Below are 20104 nucleotides of genomic sequence, written 5' to 3' on the forward strand. Positions count from 1 at the left end.
ACTGATGCTCTGTGGACAGCTGGCTACTCCCCTGCTTCCATCTCCACTTCTGAGTTCGCCCCTAATTCTGTGCTTTCCCAGGATCTCCGCAGCAAAGAGGAGCTGAAGGTGACGTGGCACCGTGCAAGAGCTCAGGGTAGAAGGAGATGATCAATACTGATGATTCTTTCCATTGCTGTCACCAAAAGGCATGAGCTGGACTGTTATGAGCTCTTCTGTCAAAATGATTTCTCTTCCAGCTATACCTCGAGCCCAGGTACTTCACCGTTTCACAGAAGCACATCTTCTTGGCAAGCTAATTTTGTAGAGTGTTATGAGTCATGCTAAAATTGCTACCCAGCTCAAATCCCTGAAATCTCTTGACCCAGACTGATTGATTTCCTCTCTGAGACAACAAATAATTAAAAAGTACAAGTTTGGAATGTCACGCAATGCCAGTCAAGGCACAAGCTAGGCCCTCCCCATTTGCTTTTTTCTTTGGTAACAGTGATATAAAGCACAAAACTGAGAGGATCCAATTAATTTTTTTGACAGTCTTAACTGATGCTTTTATAAATTCAGGACTGGGGGAATGGCCGAGACTCTGAGATCATACATGCCAAAACACAACATCACCGTGAATTTTTAGTTGAGTTACTAGCCAAAGTAAGAATAAAGGTTGGCATAGTTAATTACTAACATTGCTGTGTCATCCCTGCAGCTACTTGAAATAGTTATAAAATGACTAAGCCACTCTGGCATTAACTAAAATTACTAATCAATTTATGAGGTAGGTGGGTAAAAAAGTAATAGCATGACCACTGAAAAGACCTCTCACATCCCACAAACAGAATACCATTAACAGCTAGTGAAAACACTGGGTTAGTGTATAACTAACAGTTTCATTATAATTGTACATAAAGAACCAGGATTAGCTTGTAAAGGAAAAAAAGACATTTTCACTACCCTGATTCACAATTTTCAACTAATAAAAACCAAATACACTAAAAAATAATTGCTATCCATAGCTGTAAAGTAAAACCAGGTTTTGCAACAAGCTTTCTAAAACCAGAGCCTAAGTAAGAAAAGTGTATCTTTATCCACTTCACTTACTGTACTTGCAAATTATCCATTTTCCTATGCAAAAAAAAAAAAGTATTTGTATATGCAAGAAAGACAGTTTACTAAGAAAAACAGATACTAATATTTAACATAACCAATGCTGAAAACAGGACAGGAAGGTTTTTTGCACAGTGAGTGTACATATATTATCCGAAGTTGCAAGTATGATGCCCCTGATATCATGAGCTAAGAACAGTTTTCTTCAATGGGAACTATTTTAAAGGGGGATTCCACCATCCAAAGTCATTTGTGGTGCCTTCATAAACTTAATGCTTTAAAAAGAAGAATCTCTATTCAATATATGTATTTATATAATCACATCGGATATCAGTGCAAAAAATACACAGTTATGTAATATTTTGCATGCAGACAAGCTTTACTCAGAATAGCTACAAGAAAATCACAATCACATCTCTTCCTGTTTAAATAACCCTATTGTTCTACAATTCTGACTTGGTATGCAAGTCACTCGCTGACAAACCAGGCTTGAAATCCTCATTATTCCCTTTAGCTAAAACATGATAAACTTTATTATAAGGTGTTTTGTATTGGAGTGAAATAAATCAAGTTATATTATTTTGAAATAATAGTATTTACAAATCTAAAGAGCTTTGTGTTTTACAGTAAAAAAGTGCGTGGGATGGCACACTGTCTCCTGAACATTTATAATCACTATGATCTCAAAACATGGATTTGTCTCGGACACAAAGAAAAGACATAGGTGACTTCCACCTATCCTGCTCTATGAGTAAGGCAAAGAGCAATATTCATTAAAATTTGTTGGCACAGCAGACCATCTCCAAACAAAACACAGTCATATGGCTTCCATAAGGCTTTATGTCTTCTCCATAGGTATTTTTCCTGTGTTTACACTTTGAAGTACTTCCTGACATACTGGAAACTAGCTTTTGGTACTTGGTCCATACATAACAGCACTAGAGGAAAGAAACACACAGCCCCACCAGGAAACAGTGAGAAATCAGCCTGCTACCCCAGGTTTTGGGGTGCTTAGAAATCTCAGCTTAAACATCAAGGCTGATGGCTTTGACAGTACCAGAGTTCAGTGCAACTTGTCTTCTTGGGACCTCCAAGCATTAAGAGAAATTGTATTTGCCCCCATAGGAAATCACAGAATCACAGAATGGTTCGGGTTGGAAGGGACCTTAAAGATCACCTAGTTCCAACCCCCTGCCATGGGCAGGGACACCTCCCACTAGACCAGGCTGCTCAAAGCCCCATCCAGCCTGCCTTGAACACCTCCAGGGATGGGGCATCCACAGCTTCTCTAGGCAACCTGTTCCAGTGCCTCACCACCCTCACAGTAAAGAATTTCTTCCTGATACCTAAATCTCCCCTCTTCCAGTTTAAAACCGTTACCCCTCATTCTATCACTCCACTCCCTGATGAAGAGTCCCTCTCCATCTTTCCTGTAGGCCCCCTTTAGGTACTGGAAGGCAGCTATAAGGTCTCCCCGGAGCCTTCTCTTCTCCAGGCTGAACAACCCCAACTCCCTCAGCCTGTCCTCATAGCAGAGGTGCTCCAGCCCTTTGATCATCTTCGTGGCTCTCCACTGGACCCATTCCAACAAGTCCAATATTACATACACATGAAAGAGGAGACACTGAAGTTGTCCTCTTCTGCTCTCTCCTAAAGTAAGCACACATTTTTAACAAGTATATAAAGGTTGCATGGGAAAAACATAAGGCTCGGTTAAATTAATTTATTTTCTATTAACTGTGCTCACAGCTAGCTTCGGAGCATGGCACAGACTTTCAAGTATGCACAGATTTTTTTTTCCTTTTGACTCTGTGCCCAAAGTGACACAATCTGTTGACTTTTAACTAAGTGTTTTGGTAATGTACCTAGAATTGCAGTGATTCCAGACATCAGTATCACCATCATTAAAAACTGAGAGGGCAAAACCATCCTGGCAGCCAAGACAGGAAGCTTCCTTTGTAACAGAGGAGGTCACCAACCTGTCCTTGTCATGAGAAAAAAATGTGCACACTGTTTTCACTTCTCAAATTCTACTGCTTTTTCTGTCCTGCCTGAAGCTCTTAACTGCCCTTTTTTGGAAATATTAAGAGACAGCTTTACTCCTTCCAACCTAGGCCAGTTTCCTTGGTGATGGCTTTGCCTTCGCCTGGTGAGGCTCTATCTACAGGCTTAAAAGATGGCTAGAATAGGGGGGCTTAATAATATATTTCAGCCCAGATCTTGTTGTTTTAACTATACCTTCTGGAGTTGGGGATGGGCAGGTCAGAGACGAGACAGAACTGAGGCACCTAATTTTATGCCTATAAAAACCAACAACAGGACTTCCACAGACATCTAACAGGCAAGACCAAGGTGTGGAGCTAAAGCATACCTTTGATTCGTGCCTTTTCTTTAGGTATGATACAGACTTAGCCTTTGAATAATTTAGGGTGAGGGATTACTCCAATGGACTGGTTATGCAGGGAAACACTGGAACTGAAACACAGCCATATAGGAAAACCAAGAACTCGTCCCTCACTCCCAGCATCCCTCTCTTTACTCGACTCCCCGGGAGGGTTCCCCACGCCATTCCCCTCATCTGTATAGTCTCCTTTCTCTATCCTACTTTACATCTCCCTAATTTATGTTGAGCCCAGATGTGAAAAGTTTTGTCCAGATCCACTTTTCTCCCTGTGGAATTTAATTATGTGGTTAGACAATCTCAACGAATAGAGTTTTTAAGGATTTCAGCCTCTCAGTGTGCCACAGTAAGGCTGTTTGAGGGAGCCCATCTTCTCCCTGCTGTTTTAGGCTGGCCACTTTTGCAATGGCAGCATCCAACAAGGACACAAGACCACTTCCCAGCAGCAACATGTCAAAATGCATGCAACTGTTTGCTGGCAGGCATCTTATCATATCACAGCTGTAGTAACAAAATTCAGGATGGCTCCACATTCAGGTCCCTTTTTAGGATGGTGATAAAACTTTTTTCCCCTCCTCTGCTCAGAGCAGAGAAGACAGCAATTACAATAATCTCCTTGAAAGGACATCTTTAACACGCACCACCTAGCAAGCGGTTTTTGAATTCAACAATCTCCAAATTAGCATAGTGGGAACTCAAAAACAAGCAGATTGCTTGCTTGCTGCAAGTAACGTAAGGGTTATTCAGTTGCATTGAAATAATTTGGGGGTTTTTAATTTCATGTTGTTTATTTTTGTGTCTGTTACATTCAAGTGCCAGGTAATTTTATTAAAAATATGTGCTTTTGACCTATTAATTTTTTAAAAGTCTCTTACAAAACTAGGTATACCCATTTGGGCAGAGAGAATCTCTAGGAAAAGAAACATAAGTTTTACAAGCCTGAGCAGGGGCAGAAGGGCAAGAGGCATACTAAAACCTTTGCTTTTCCAAACACTGCTAAAATCCAAGCAAATAGTGTTTTCTGCTTCACTACTATCTGCGGTCATTGAAGAAATGACAAGTGAACTCATCTTTTTTTAAGCATGACTTCATCTGTGAAAATCCACTGGCTCCACTTAACTTCCCTATGCTTGTCCGGAAGAAATTTAAACAGATTTAAGCATATCCTCCGACTTTTTATTTTCTCTCTCTATATATATATATATAAAAAAAAAAATATATAAAATATATATGTATGTGTGTGTGTGTGTGTGGGCGCGCATGTGTGTGTGTGCGTGTGTGTGTGTGTTTCCTGGGATATGACAAAACGAACTAGTCAGGGGCAAAATTTATCAATACATTTGTTCCCACAGAGAAACAGTTTGCACTGTATGATATAAACAAAGCTTTGAAGTGTGAACTCTGAATCTGTACAGATTCCATGAGTTCTCTCTTTCTGTGACCATGGTATATGAATTCACGGTGAAGAAAACATGCTCAGTGAACTCTGTCTACAAGTAAATAACTAAATTTCTCCTTACATTATCCTTAGGATAACTGTCTACATGGTTGCAATTTACAAATCTGGGGAAAAGGCAATTTCCCAAGTCACAGGGAGTGGAAATGCCGCTTTGTGGAAGAAGAATCAGAGGCTTCAGAAAAGAGCAGAAACATCTGGCCCGCTTGCATGGAAAAGGTTCTGACATCTCTCTCACTTCCCATATGACCAAAGTTAGGTCAGCTCCCACCTGCAGGAGGCAGACGGGAAGAAACTTACAGGATCTTGAAGTCCAGAGAACACGAAGTGTAAGGAGGAAAAGGGAACAATGGCAGGGAAACCACTTGCCTCTCTTGAATATGAAATTAACAGCATGAAGAGGCTGAGCATGACACTCTCCTGCCTCTCTCCCTGCTTTTAGTTCATGTGTAGAGTACCTCTGCTATACTGAAAAAAAAAAGCACGTGAAAGGGAGCAAAAATCACACTCACTTAACAGAATATTCCTAACATTGCATGAAAAACACACAAAAAAAGATAAAGCCATCTCAATTTGCTAATGGATTTTTTTCCTTTCTAAGACCAACTCTTAAAATAGCCTCTTAGCTTTGTATAACTTTATGGCTTTTTTAAGCAACATAACCAAGAAGACGGCAAACTGCATTTCCCAGTAGCCTCGCAGAGAGCAAACTCAGTGGCGGAACCCAGACATGTAGGATCTCCAGCATCCCTGCTGGTGATCACAAATGTCTCACCAGTCTCTGGGTGTCCCAGGGAGCAAGTTGCCGCAGGCTTCAGCTGTGAAAACAGCACGAAGCACCTCCCTGGGCTGATGAAACTGGAACAAATATGCTGCTTCCTACTGAGCAAACCTCAGAGAAATTATCCAGCATGACTTGGTAAGAACCGAGAAGTTCCACCTGAGATTCTTTTGAAATATGGCGATCATCGGAATATGCTACAGAAACAGAGTTTACAATAATGGCTTCTTGTCTCTGGGTTAAAAAAATTATCAGATCATGATGTGATATGTAGCACCCAAACTTTGTACATGGAAACAGAATTTGGAGTGCAGGAGAAGAAAACTTATTTCCACTATGGTTTTATTTCTGATTATATTAGTTTAAGTGTTTGAAGAGTTTCTGGCAGTTCTGTTTAAATGTTTTTTTAGGAATAGTCATTTTTCTCCCCCTCAAGCAAAAGGACAGGAAGCATGAATCAAGACTGTTTAAAAACTAAAATAACAACTTCCTTTGTCCTTATTGATAACATTTTTGGTTTTGTGACCTGAGCGGATATTTGTGTGTGTGTTGACTGTAGGAAATCTTTTTCCAGTGAGTCACTATTTTGATGCAACATTTTACATAAAGCCAACAGTTGATCTTTTGTGTCATTTCTTCTGTTGTCAATGGGATTAGGAGAGAGAGGAGGGAACTGAAAAACATGTAGGAAGAATAAATAAAATTAATGTTTTACAGGAAATTAGATGGATGTTCTGCTGCAGTTAATTTCCATTAAACACAGCAGAGTATGGTGTGAATGGAGATAGTGATGGTGAAGGAAAAATTACAAGAATCAGCTTTAGCTCTTTGATTGTCTGTCCAGGAAACACAGAAGCTACTTTAGCTTCCTTCAACTGGCAACAAGTACACAATAAATCTTTTGTCATTTAGCGATAACCTGAATGTGCAACACTCCATGTACCATGGCATTTTGAGTTTGGATATTATTATGGGCCAAGAGGTCCCATCATAGGTCCATCACTCTGTCCAGACCACCCAAAGTGTGTTACAGGCATTGTATCAAGTTTTAAGATTCCCTCATGTTAGAGTGTCCCCAAACTGTTGACCAAGATCTCTGCTGTCTCTGCACCATCAATTGCCAAACAATTTAATTTTTTCATTTGAAAATTCTAGGAGAAGATTACAAAATGCTGAATTTAAAATAAAGAAGGGTTTGATTGTTGTACAAGTGTTTCCAGGCATGTTGCTAGAAAAAAAGTCAATGAGAAAATTACTTTCTTCATTCAGAAGGTATTGTAAACTATGGTTTTCCTCAGGAATGAAGATTTATTAATTAGGTAGATTTTATGCTCCAAACTTGTACGTGAAGAAAAGGGTGAAGAGCAAAGCTACTGAAGCCTGGTTTCTAAGGATTTGAGTGCCTTAATACCACTAAAACAACCACCCCCAGCTCCCTTACATCGCTTACAATGTGCCCCTCAACCAAGGGCAACGCAAGTTATGACTTGCATTGACCCACAAGCATGCTAGTTAGTAAGCCTTATATACAGTGCTGGTCTTCTGACCAAAAAAATGTACAACAGTGGAGCGCTGCCTGTCTTTTTACATCAATGGCTCAAACAGTTGCCAAGACAGCGTAATCTACATGAAATTCGGTTAAGCAGAATTAACTCAGCTCAAACCTTTAAGGATTAGATTGATCATTTCACAAAATTGTAGCAAAAGTCAGTGCGCTCTATCGGGTACCCTTCAGTCTTGTGACTAAATACACTAAAATGTGTTCTGGTTACCTTTCTGTTTCATTATACACAGTAAGAAGCAAAGAAGAAAAGCTTTCATGTGACATCCTGGTTTTCACCAAGGGAAGCCAACTTCAGGACTTCTTCAGTAGGCTTTCCACCCCCTTAACAAAAAATACCTGCAGCAGATACACCATTTAGATTTTTTTTTCCTAGGCTTTGCCACAAACATCCTCTGACCTTGGAAAAGTGCACTAATTTTATCTTCTGTAACACCACAAAAAAACCCTTACTTACTTGTGCCGCCAGGTGTCTTGTATACTTTGTTACAGACTGTAAAGCATCTTGCATTTCCGAGCTAGATGGATTCAAGTGGAAAGCAGAGAAACATAAATGCTCAACAAGGAAATATGAAATGAATTCACAGAATGTCACTACGTTTGTTAGTCATTACAAAAAAAGTTTTCTAGTGAACATCACTGATCTGATGAACTGGATTATATTTGTTTGGAAGATAATGCAAACGATCATTCAAACAATACGAAGCATCTACATGTGGTGTATTTCAATCCACCTTGCCTTAGCTAAGGAAGAATAGGTAAATGCCATGCACACTCTAACCGCTTGGACACTAGATGCGAATACAAAATGAATACTAAATGCCTGCAGAGGACTCATGGGATCACAAGGGGCCACTGATACCTCTCATTTCTGTATCTCTCCCTGAGTTCTTCCTTCCAACTTCCCACCATCTTCCCTTTGACTCTTCAATGTATACCATGCATGCCTCGTTATCTCAGACACGCAAAGACTTTGGCAGGCAGTTCCTAAAACCTCCTGAATGGTGATCCCTGCACTACTTGTCTGAAACCTGGCTAAATCTACTCTAAAAGTTTAAATCTTTTCACCTTTTCTTCAGAATAATTATTTCACTCACTCAGCAAAACCCCAAATATCCCACTGTGAATATGGCAGTAGTTTATGATTTTTTGTATCTGTAGAAATATATTACATGCTCCAGTGTGTTTGATCTTGGTTTTGCCTTAAAGGCTTTCGTTGTGAAATGTGTTGAAGCAACAGTTTTTCTGTTAGTATATACATCTGGGTTCCTGTTTTACTGGAAACGTAATATGCATGACCATGATATTTTTATGCTTGTCATTAATGTTTGCATAGGATTATCAGAAGGTAACGCCTTCAGGTTAACACCTATTTGACAATTCCTAACTGCTAACATTTCTACTATTAAAATGCAAGTAATGATACGAGGCTGGATTTTGTGAGACTGTGAGCTAAATTAATTACGCAGCTTGGTAGCATTACATTTTATCTTATAGGCTACTTCAAGTCATGGTCCCCCTGCAAGGCATCACTCAAGCACGCAGGATGCTGCGCTGTCAGAAAGAGCTCATAGCCTGAGTTGCAATCAGAGGTGACAAGGAAGAGTTGTGAAACAAGACAGGAAAATTAAGGCAGGAAAACTGTAACTGGAAGACGATACAAGCTACCTTTGTACACAATGAAATGATTCAGAACATTTGGCATCTCTTCTTCAGCCTCCTTTCCTCCTCATCAAGAAAATATATAACTGCAATTCTTGACCAATATTAACTAGTCATCACTGTTGGCTAGCCACAGGTAGAAGTCATAGAGGAAGTGAAGAAGCTGAAGGAAGAGGTTTCCCTTATGAATAATAAAGCAAGGTGTTTTTTTTAGAGAAGGGTCCACATAGAAGGTCATAACAACATGAGCGAGGCTGACATCATTGGCAGAAGACAAAGGAGCACCAGTGAATTGTGGAGGACCTGAAATGTAGGGAGGAGAAGCAGCAATTCTCCCAGCTGGAGGGCTATGGGAGAGAAGGCACTTGGCATGTGCTGCAGGCCAGGGTAGGAACTGAACAGCCACAGCTGAGCAGCCACAGCCACCACCACAGGATGGCTGATGGTAACACCTAATGCCTGAAAAACAGTAACAACCAAAACCACACATTTCCTTTCACTGTTTCCAGAATTGCTCATTTTGTCACTTTAAAAAAAAAAAAAAGGCTTTTCAAGCACATTTTATGAATTGGACAGAATGCTTTTCCAGGCCTGAGAGCCACATGAAACACTTCATCACCAGTTGATCTCAAACGTTTTTCAGTCATCTGATTTCATCACAAAGCTGATGGCTCCTGCATGGCATTAACTGAAACATAATTATTGGGAGAATTTTTTCCCCCTTTTCACCTTTTCTCAGTTCTACCCACCAACCCCTTCCCCACTTTCCCTCTCCCCTCAAAAAATCCTCACTGTTTCAGACAAGTCTGGGAGGAACCTGTTTTAGTAATCAGTAGGGTGCTCCAATTGCTTAATCATGACACAGATATTGCCAACACCTCACTGTGGAGGTGTTTCTGATGGGGTTTGTATTTTGCCATGCAGTCTTCCTCCACAATGTGAGACACCTTAATAAAAGAAGCCATTTTACTGACACTTACAACTGAGAGGAACTTTCCCTGGCATCTGTAATTAGAGCTTCGGTAACTGATTGTCCTGAAAAATGACGCGAAAAAACTGTTCTAGGAGGTATTAGCTCTTCTTGGTTAGAAGCTAGAAAACAAAGCAGAGTGTTTAAATGCCATGAAATCAAGCAAGCAGTGCTCCACAGACCATTCTGGAAGAACAGTTCTATGTGGAACAGCTTCCTGAAACACAGGCACAGAAGGATGCAGAGACCTGGCTCTAGAAAGCTTCTGTCTGTCTGTCTGTCTGTCTGTTGCTGGGGTTGGCAGCAGCCAGGCAGATGGGCTGCTGATCCCCTGACTCGGCCCCCTTGCAGAGTCACACAAAGCTCCACCTTTCCTCAGATACGAAGTCCCAAACCCTGCTAATACAATCAGCAAGGAATTGACTACCCCAGTCTTTGGCTAGACACGCTTCTCCTTTTCAAAGTCCATTTGACACATTTAATCATCATGAACGCTGCCTTTATCAAGCCTGCCTTCAGTCAAGTGGCAGATTCTCCATACTACCTGGGCAGGGCAATTGAAACCTAAGGTGTTAGGGTTTCCGATCCCCCGAAGCTCAGATCTCGTCTTGAGCATTGCCTTGCCATGTTTTTAGACTCTGGGAAAGCTTTTAGCCTTTGAGAAGTGTCACAGGCTCCAGAGCTCCTCCTCCATTTCCACCCCCTCTTTCCAAGGGAGAACAATTTATCTTTTTCCCAGCCAGCCCCAACTGAACAAGCTCTCCTCTTTTTTTCTTTTCTTTTTTTTTTTTTCCAGTCTGTTCCCACCACACTGACACCCACCGCAAGAACACCGGATCAGTCATTTGTGCTCCCTGCAGCTCTTCAGCTTTTTCTGGGCTGTGCTACACTTGTAGACTTCCTCTCTGGAAAACTGCCCTGTGTTGGATAAAACTACAGTAAAACTAGCAACAGCTGACTGCAAGGGCTAGCCTGAAAGTCAAACGGCTCACACACCACATTATCAACATTTGGAGTGTTACACAACCTTTAGTCAAGTACATATGGTACGAACTGTGATCACACAATTGCATTATTTGTCTGAATATCACGCGCAAAACAAATCTGATGGTTGCTAATGAGCTTTTCAACTTCTGTAAAGGCAAAACCACTAATGCATGCTAGCACTGTGTGGGAATTTCCAGTAGGCTTTCCAAGGGAATTAAAAAAAAGCGATAAAGAGCCCTCTGCTCCTATACCCCATCTCCTTCAAAAAGCTGCTGAGCAAAGCGCTAAATGAACACGCTAAGGTCACCTGAAAACCAGCTCTGACCAGTTATTCAGTGACTCTTCAAGAACAAAATAAATATTGAATACTTTAAAACACCGTTCATATTTAGTATTTACCCTAACTTAAAAGGGGAATAGTCAGTAAAACAGAAGACTACCTAGTCAAAGCTACCACAGTAAAGAACCAGAAAACATTAAAGAGAGTGCAAATTAAGAGCTATTGTGATAACTGGATAGTGTCTGGCATCTGAACAAAAACACACTGCTGTGTAAAGGGGCATAATGTCTGAGGAGACGTGCAATTAGGACCAGCTATCACAGAGTTTAACGCATTATCACTTCAGACTCCAGCAGCCACGTTCATGAGGATCTTAGTTAACTGAAATCAGATAGACACTGCTGGAGAAAGAAGCTACTGGTGTTCCCAACCGCTCACCTGTGGGATAAATGCCTTTGAGATCCAGAGAACCAGTGCACCAAACTACAGTTTATCTATTTTTTTTTGCTAGACTGGGTGTAGCTTGCTCATTAAACCTCATTTTCCTCTCCTTCTGCCTTCCTTTTATTTTGCTTCCTCTCTTCCCCTGTATTAAAATGTGCAGTTTAATGTTGTTAAACAACTACATTTGTGAATGTTAGAGAAAAGTATCCTTTTGAATTCGTTCGGCAGGAACCAGCAGAGGAGTTGCATACAAGGACGAAAGATGATTCTCTCCATCCCCTCTGAAATTGTGGCTCTTCACAGGTGCACACCAGGCTTGATTTTGACATTCCTTTTTGACACAACTACATGCCAGTCTTAACTTTAAAGTTCCCTTTCAGTAAAACTACCGCTGTGCTTTCTTTTAAACTATTGTGAAGAAATACGAACACAGAAAGCAGAGGCACGTAAAAGGGAACCTAGCTTTGCCCTCATGATTTATACTGTTGTTATAGTTTGAAGAACCCACGACAATTTATTGTCATTTAGACAATTACTCTATCACCCATTGACCCCTCCCCAACCGGGAAGGGGAATCAGGGAAAAAACAAGGAAACCTAAGGGTTGAATTATAAACAGATTTAATAAAATAATACTAAATAATTAATATGAATAATACTAAAGAATCAATATTGATATCGATACCAATATAAAATATACAAGGATTATATTCAGCCAATGCTATCAGCAGGAAGCTGTGCACTCCCAGCAGTGGACAGTAAATGTCGGACACCGCAAGCGCTACGGCTTCGGGAGGAAGGGAAGGGCTCAGGGGTCCAGCACCAGGGCAAGAAGTTCTTAGGATCTCAGCCATCAAGGGAGAGAGAGAGCTCCTCAGAAAACTTTATAATTTATATTGAATGTGACGTTCATGGTATGAAATAATCCTGTTGGCCAGCTTGGGTCAAGTGCCTGGGTCTCGCTCCTCCTCTTCCCTGCACCTGGCTAACTCGAAAACACTGAGACCTTGAAACCCACATACCATAGCTGGCTATAAAGTAAGTATTTTCACACATTCAGACACTAGAGTCTTCAAAAAATGCAGTTTTCCCTAGCATTAGGAGAAACCTCACCAAAAAGTCAAATTACTGAAAGAGAAATTAATCCTGCATCGCTCAAACCAGGATAACTGTCAATAGAAAGCTTTAACTAAGTTACAGTAATATTATTCAGTTGAATTTGGCTTGTTCTATGGCAAACATATGTGAGCTGTAAATCTTAAGAAACAAAAAAAATCTATTTAGCTGTAGGCGCTTTTATATCACCAGTGGGCTTAGGTATGCTTTCAGTATTTTGAATATTTTGTCTATTCAATGCTAATGCCAATGGATTAGGCAGATTAGGTATGCCTACCAGTGCAACTCCCCGATAAATTACAGGCTTTCTATCCATAGCAGGCCCTCAATAATTCCATTTCCTGTGGAAATGAAAATGTATTTTTGGAACATAAGAAAGCACTCAGTCATTGAGCCATTCACTGAAGTTTTGTTAGTACCTTAAGAATACAACCATACATTGAAGCATGCCTACCGTTCTGTAAACCACCCTGTGAGCAGCAGGACTAACAAAGCCTGGTTTCACAGAATCACAGAAGGGTAGGGGTTGGAAGGGACCTCTGGAGATCAATCCCCCTGCTAAAGCAGGTTCACCTACAGCAGGCTGCACAGGACCACGTCCAGGCAGGTTTTGAATATCTCCAGAGAAGGAGACTCCACAACCTCTCTGGGCAGCCTGTTCCAGTGCCCTGTCATCCTCAAAGTAAAGAAGTTTTTCCTCATGGTCAGACTGAACTTCCTGTGTTTCACTTTGTGCCCATTGCTCCTTGTCTTGTCACTGGGCACCACTGAAAAGAGCCTGGCCACATCCTCTTGACACCTGCCCTTTAGACATTTATAAAAATTGATAAGATCCCCTCTCAGTCTTCTCTTCTCCAGGCTAAACATACCCAAGTCTCTCAGCCTTTCCCCATAAGAGAGGTGTTCCAGTCTCCTGATCATCTTTGCAGCCCTCCGCGAGACTTTCTCCAGTAGTTCCTTGTCTTTCTTGAACCTGTGAGCCCAGAACTGGACACAGTACTCCAGATGTGGCAACACCAAGGCAGAGTAGAAGGGGAGGATAATCTCCCTCAATCTGCTGGCCACACTCTTTTTAATGCACCCCAGGAGACCACTGGCCTTCTTGGCCACAAAGGCACATTGCTGGCTCATGGACAACGTGTTGTCCAGCAGGACTCCCAGGTCCTTCTCCGCAGAGCTGCTCTCCAGCAGGTCCATCCCTAACCTGTACTGGTGCATGGGGTCATTCCTCCCCAGGGGCAGCACCCTACACTTGCCCTTGTTGAATTTCATAAGGTTTCTCTCCACCCAACTCTCCAGCCTGTCCACGTCTCACTGAATGGCAGCACAGCCTTCTGGTGTGTCAGCCACTCCTCCAAGTTTTGTGTCATCAGCAAACTTGCTGAGGGTACACTCTGTCCCCTCATCCAGGTCATGGATGAGTATGTTGAACAAGTCTGGACCCAGTACTGACCCCTGGGGAACACCGCTAGCTACAGGCCTCCAACTAGACTCTGTGACGCTGATCACAGCCCTCTGAGCTCTGCCATTCAGACACTTCTCAATCCACCTCACTAGTCCACTCATCTAACCCACCACTAGTCCACTCATCTAACCCACCACTAGTCCACTCATCTAACCCACACTTCCTAAGTTTACCTATGAGGATGTTATGGGGGACAGCGTCAAAAGCCCTGCTGAAGTCAAGGCAGACAGCCATCCACTGCTCTCCCCTCATCTACCCAGCCAGTCATGCCATCATAGAAGGCTATCAGATTAGTCAATCATGATTGACCCTTGGTCAGTCCACGTTGACCACTCCCGATAACCTTCTTTTCCTCCACATGCTTAGAGATGACATCCAGAACGAGCTGTTCCATCTCCCTTCCAGGGGCGGAGGTGAGCCTGACTGGCCTCTAGTTTCCTGGGCCCTCCTCCCTTCCCTTTCTGAAGGCTGGAGTGACACTGGCTTTCCTCCAGTCCTCAGGCACCTCTCCTGTTCTCCATGACCTTTCAAAGCTGATGGAGACTGGCTTAGCAATAACATTTGACAGCTCCCTCAGCACTCATGGGTGCATCCCATTGGGGCCCATGGATTTGTCATTGCTGAGTTTGCCTAAATCATCTCTATTCCAATCCTCCTCAACCAAGGGAAAGTCTTCCTTTCTCCAGACTTCTTCTCTTACCTCCAGGGCCTGGGATTCCTGAGGGCTGACCTTAGCAGTAGAGACTGAAGCAAAGAAGGCACTCAGTAACTCCACCTTCTCTGTATCCTCCATCACTAGGGCACCCACCTCACCCAGTAGTGGGCCAACATTTTCCCTAGTTTTCCTTTTCTACTGATGTACTTGAAGAAGCCCTTCTCGTTGTCCTTGACGTCCCTTAACAGATTTAAGTCCAGGTAGGCCTTAGCCTTCCTCCTTGCGTCGCTGCATACTCTAACAATGTTCCTATATTCCTCACAAGTGGACACTCCCTTTTCCCACATTCTCTAAACTTCTTTCTTCTATTTGAGTTTTTCCAGAAGCTCCTTGCTCGTCCATGCAGGTCTCCTGCCTCTTTTGCTTGATTTCTTACTCCTAGGGATGCACCGATCTTGAGCTTGGAGGAAGTGGCGCTTGAATATTAATCAGCTCTCTTGAACTCCCCCCTACCTTCTAGAGCCCTAACCCATGGGTTTCCTCCAAGTAGGTCTTTGAAGAGGCCAAAGTTAGCTCTCCTGATGTCCAGGGCTGTAATCCTACTTATTGCCCTGCTTCTTCCATGCAGGATCCTGAACTCCACCATCTCACGGTCACTGCAGCCAAGGCTGCCCCCAACCTTCACATCCCCAACTAGTCCTTCTTTGTTTCTCAGCACAGGGCCAGCAGCACACCTCTCCTCCATGGCTCCTCCATCACCTGTGTCAAAAAGTTATCATCAGTGCTCTGCAGAGACCTCCTGGACTGTGTGTGGCTGGCTGTGTTGCCTTTCCAACAAATATCAGGGTGGTTGAAGTCCCCCAGGAGAACCAGGGCCTGTGATCATGAGGCTATTTCCAGCTGCCTGTAGAAGGCCTCATTGACGTCCTCTTCCTGATCCGGTGGTCCATAGTAAACACCCACAACAGTGTCACCCATATTAGCCTGCCCCTTAATTCTTACCCATAAAGTCTCAACTCGTTCCTCATCCACCCTTAGGCAGAGCTCGATACATTCCAGTTGCTCTCTCACATAAAGAGCAACTCCACCGTCTCGCCTTGCTGTCCTGTCTTTCCCAAAAAGTACGTAGCCATCCATGACAGCATTCCAGTCATGCGAGCTATCTACCATGTCTCTGTAATTGCAATGAGATCATGTCCTATGGAATTATGCCCTAATCTCTTTCCTATGGAATTATGTCCTACATTTAGCACCCACAGTGTAATGCAGTCCCTAAACCCTCCACAGTAACACAGCTGTATTCCCGAAGCTCCCTCACAGCAGTCATTACTCACACAACACCTGAACTTCTCCATCACACATGCAGTGTCCTCCCACACCATTCCTCCACCACCTCCTCTCCACATCTTCCCCCTTCCTAGAGTCATCACCCTCACGCTCTCTCTTCCACCCAGCTCCTGCCAGCCTAGTGCTACGTCTGCACCGATGGGTGACCAGCGGCAGTTGAACAGAATGAATTAGACCTGAGCTCTGTCTCCTCCAGTGTGGCAGAAACCATTATAAATTGGGCAGTGAGTCCTAAGATCATTAGAGGGAAGATGGAATAGGACAAAGGAATAGACAGCGTGGTTGCACACACTGTTTTCTTCGGAAACTAAAAATTTAGTCTCTTCCAAAGGTTATTGGGATGCTGCCTGGAGCTCCTTTTCAGGAAACACATCAGCACGGCAGAGTTATCAGAAAATTCATCTTTCAAAAATGTGCTGGTATAATTATGTTTCACTGTGCAACTTCCACTTTTGGAAGCTTATTTACACAGTTAACTCAAAAGAGAGAAAATAGCCAATAAGTGTGTTGCTGAGTTTTACGCATTTTACTGAAGCCTTTAAGAAACCATCTAAAAATATTAGTACTGCTGCCTTGGACTGAGGTCCTCAGCCCTATCTTCCACCTACAGAAAGTCCTTAGCATGACAGAACAGCATGCACTACGCAATTCTTCAAAAAAAGATTGGCTTGTGGCAAGTTTTTCAGTTTCCTCTAGCTGTGAGAAATTAGGGTGATATCAGCAAGAGATTTAACATGGTTTTGGCTGCTGTGTTATGAGAGAGATCTCAATAGGAGTCAAAAAGTTTTTACATTTGTATTTTTAAACTGTTTCATGGAGCCTAAAGAAACACGCAATCTGAAAAAGTATGGACTCTCGGCAAAACCAACATGGATAGCTGGAGGCTGGAGGACCCCTGAAAATTAAATAAAAGGCAGGAGTGGAAAAATGGGGACAGTGTTGTGGATATGTTGGGTTTAGAGAGCGTGCCTGTATGCTTTGCATTGGACTAAATGTTGCTTTTTACCACCACCCACATAAAATTTCCCACTTGCAGCTGCACTACTCAGCTGAAAACAGGAAGCCATCAACTTTAGATAAGGGATAAACGTATCTATATATCTATCATAGAAACGTATTTAGCTGTGATTACAGTGGCCAACAACCACTTTCTTAGATTATCAATGAACTGCATTTCTATGGAAAGGGATTAGCACTAATTACTGTTGTTTATATGGCTTAGTAGATACCTATGGATTTCATAAACAAAACCACAGAACCACAGACCTCTTCAGCATTTCCACCCCTACTGGTATACAAAGCAACGAGAATTGGTTTTCGATGGTTACCACCAGTTTCTACTGGCAGAAGTCAGGGCCTAACATGAACACGTTGCCTGCACAGTGCTTTCTTCCCTTCCTTTTCTTTCATCGCCTCTCTACAATCCAGGAACACACTACCTTTTCCTCTAGAAAAAGCCATGCCTTTGAAGAGGAACATTGATATAACTTGTCCTAAATGAAAAGAGGTATTAAGACAAATAATACTATATAGGAAAGAGGATTCACCATGTTTGTTAAGATCCCCAATTGAATTTCTTTCATCAGAAAGACAGAACTCTGAACGTGTTTTTAATTTTTGGTTTGTTATTCATGATTAAGATTGGCATAATGGTTTCTTTTATTTACGAAATGTCAAAATTATACATTTAGTTATTTTTTTAAAATGTTTTTAACAGAAATGTTATTGAATGTTCCTTGTCTACAACCAGTTTTTGTTTCATAATTTATGCAGTGCAGAACAAAACTCTCCTTCAAAGAGTCCTGTATCAATCTTAATGATAGATAATGGTAGTAATTTATAATTTATCCTCAGACAAGTTAGCATTCTAGAATTACTTGACTCTTCTAAACATAAGCTTTTATCTTCTAATAAAGTGAAATACATCAATCTTTCCTGAGCTTATTTGGCACAATTTAGCTTCCTCCTGAAATGTTGCAATTCTCAGCAATTATTTGAATCTTGCTCTGAGACCTAGAATTGCAAAAGCTAAAAATATTAAAATACGCTATTTCAAGTAAGAAGCAAATATATTACTTCACACTAGCAAGAGCTGAGTAGAGTTAACAAATGATCCCAAGCTTTCCAAAATCACAATATTTTGTGTTCTATTTTGTATTCAAACAAAGCCCAGTCAAATAGAACTAACCATGACACAGAAGACTAAAACAATTTTAAAATATATTGTGATCTCTTCACTGAGCATTCAATCTGTTCAGCTTAGTGCCAACACAGGCTCTCCTTAAATCCTAGACTGCATTCGTGGGATAAACTGCTGATTATATCAAAGGAACCTTCTCCTTGCCAAAGTATTTGATACCTGGCTGGCATTTTCACTAGCCAAGTGTGTTTTGCAAGCTTTATGAACTGTGCTGCAGCCTATGCTATTTTGGTTCCATGATAGCTAGAAGCAGCAGCTGAGACAGATCCAAGCCTGTCATTTTCTAATCTAAGTCACCACATGCATCGTGCTTCATCAGTGATGAAAAGCAGAAATATAGCAGCCGGACATGTCTTAGGCTGAAGAGTGTCTTTGGCCATATAGTGGTTGGAAGACATTTTAATGAAGTCTAATGTCCATAGCTCTAATTCATTTTGTGTGCAGCAAACTGAACTACACATACACACTCAACGCAGACCGTGCATTCATCCTCAAATAAAACTGAAATTAGTTTGATTCTGGCAATTGTCAGGTATAACATCAGCAATGTTTAGGGAAAGCAAGCCACGCTATCCTCCATGGAATCACTTCAAGGCTCCTCAGCAAGACAGGCAAAACTAAATGTTACTGCCCTGAGGATCAGAAGAAATTAAGTAATTTTGTCCTCATCCCTGCGACAGCAATATGTAATTTGGGAACAGAAGCAGAGCTGGGGTATAGGTGGGTGGAGGTGCTAGAAGGGGAGTTATGGTAGGTGGTGAAGTTATTGAACTGCAGGGGCAACATGGTTTAGTGATGGTTTTGTCAGTGTTAGGTTGATGACCTGAAAGGTCCCTTCCAACCTAGACAATTCTATGATGAGTAAGGGTGAGGACCTGAACGAGGTCTGGGGGGATTCCCAGATATCCCTAGGGAGTGGGTACCAGCAAGCGGTTACAGGGTTCTGAGTAGAGGACAAGGTTTAGAAGCTGTCAGGGACGACTTGGGCCTGTAGCAGGTTTTCTTCTCTTCCTTCTCCCCGTAACCTCCCACCCAGGCCAGAGGGAGTCTGACCTCGGTACAGCAGACCCCTCTGCGTATTGCTTTTCAACTCTGTATCCTGTTTCCCCATCTCTTTCCCCGGCAGGCAAAGCACCCTAATTCCCCTCCCATCACCCTTGGATACCTTTCTCCATACATTCCTTTTCTCCCACTTCCCTCATAAGCTTCTGGCATGTAAGAACAATGACATGAGCCTGATGGGACTTGGAGAAGAGAGAACTGTAAGATGGACAAGCAATGTTCTTTCCCTGATCTCTTTGCAGGCTGTTCTGGTCCGTTAACACTTCACTCACCATCAGCCAGAATCATCCCTGACTGGTTTAATTCTTCCTTGTAAATGCATAGCCTCCTTTTGGACAACAGATACTTTGAGTCACCAAGTCTCGGGAATCTGAAAGAAAAGCCAAATGGAAATATCTCTCTCCAATCTTGAAACAGTTCAAATAGATCTCCTGCTCTTGTGCCCACTACACCATTACATTTCTTTACTTCCAAAAATTCCACTTGGAGGCTGAATGTTTTGTACAAAACAACCACACCAAGGGCTAAAAATAAGTTTCATATACCTGTGACTGGAAACAGTACAGCATGGCCAGGAAAATCCAAAAAAATGGGGAGTGCTTGACAGCCAAAGAAAGTCT

General features: G+C 42.1%; 1 protein-coding gene across 3 annotated transcripts in view; it reads right to left on the reverse strand.

Annotated features, from left to right (window-relative positions):
* RNF144B (ring finger protein 144B) overlaps window positions 1-20104 on the reverse strand; it is a 98565-nt gene that overhangs the window by 56422 nt on the left and 22039 nt on the right. Inside the window, exon 1 of one of the 3 annotated variants that reach the window (XM_063325821.1) lies at window positions 19757-19856. The exons of 1 other annotated variant lie outside the window; for it this stretch is intronic. The gene's annotated coding sequence lies outside the window, so the exon portion shown is untranslated. Of the gene's footprint in view, window positions 1-2; window positions 114-19756; window positions 19857-20104 lie in introns of those variants that run through there. One more of the 3 variants, XM_063325820.1, reaches the window with a different exon arrangement.

The sequence above is a fragment of the Chroicocephalus ridibundus genome, chromosome 2, assembly GCF_963924245.1.
Source record: "Chroicocephalus ridibundus chromosome 2, bChrRid1.1, whole genome shotgun sequence".
Classification (NCBI taxonomy): Eukaryota; Metazoa; Chordata; class Aves; order Charadriiformes; family Laridae; genus Chroicocephalus; species Chroicocephalus ridibundus.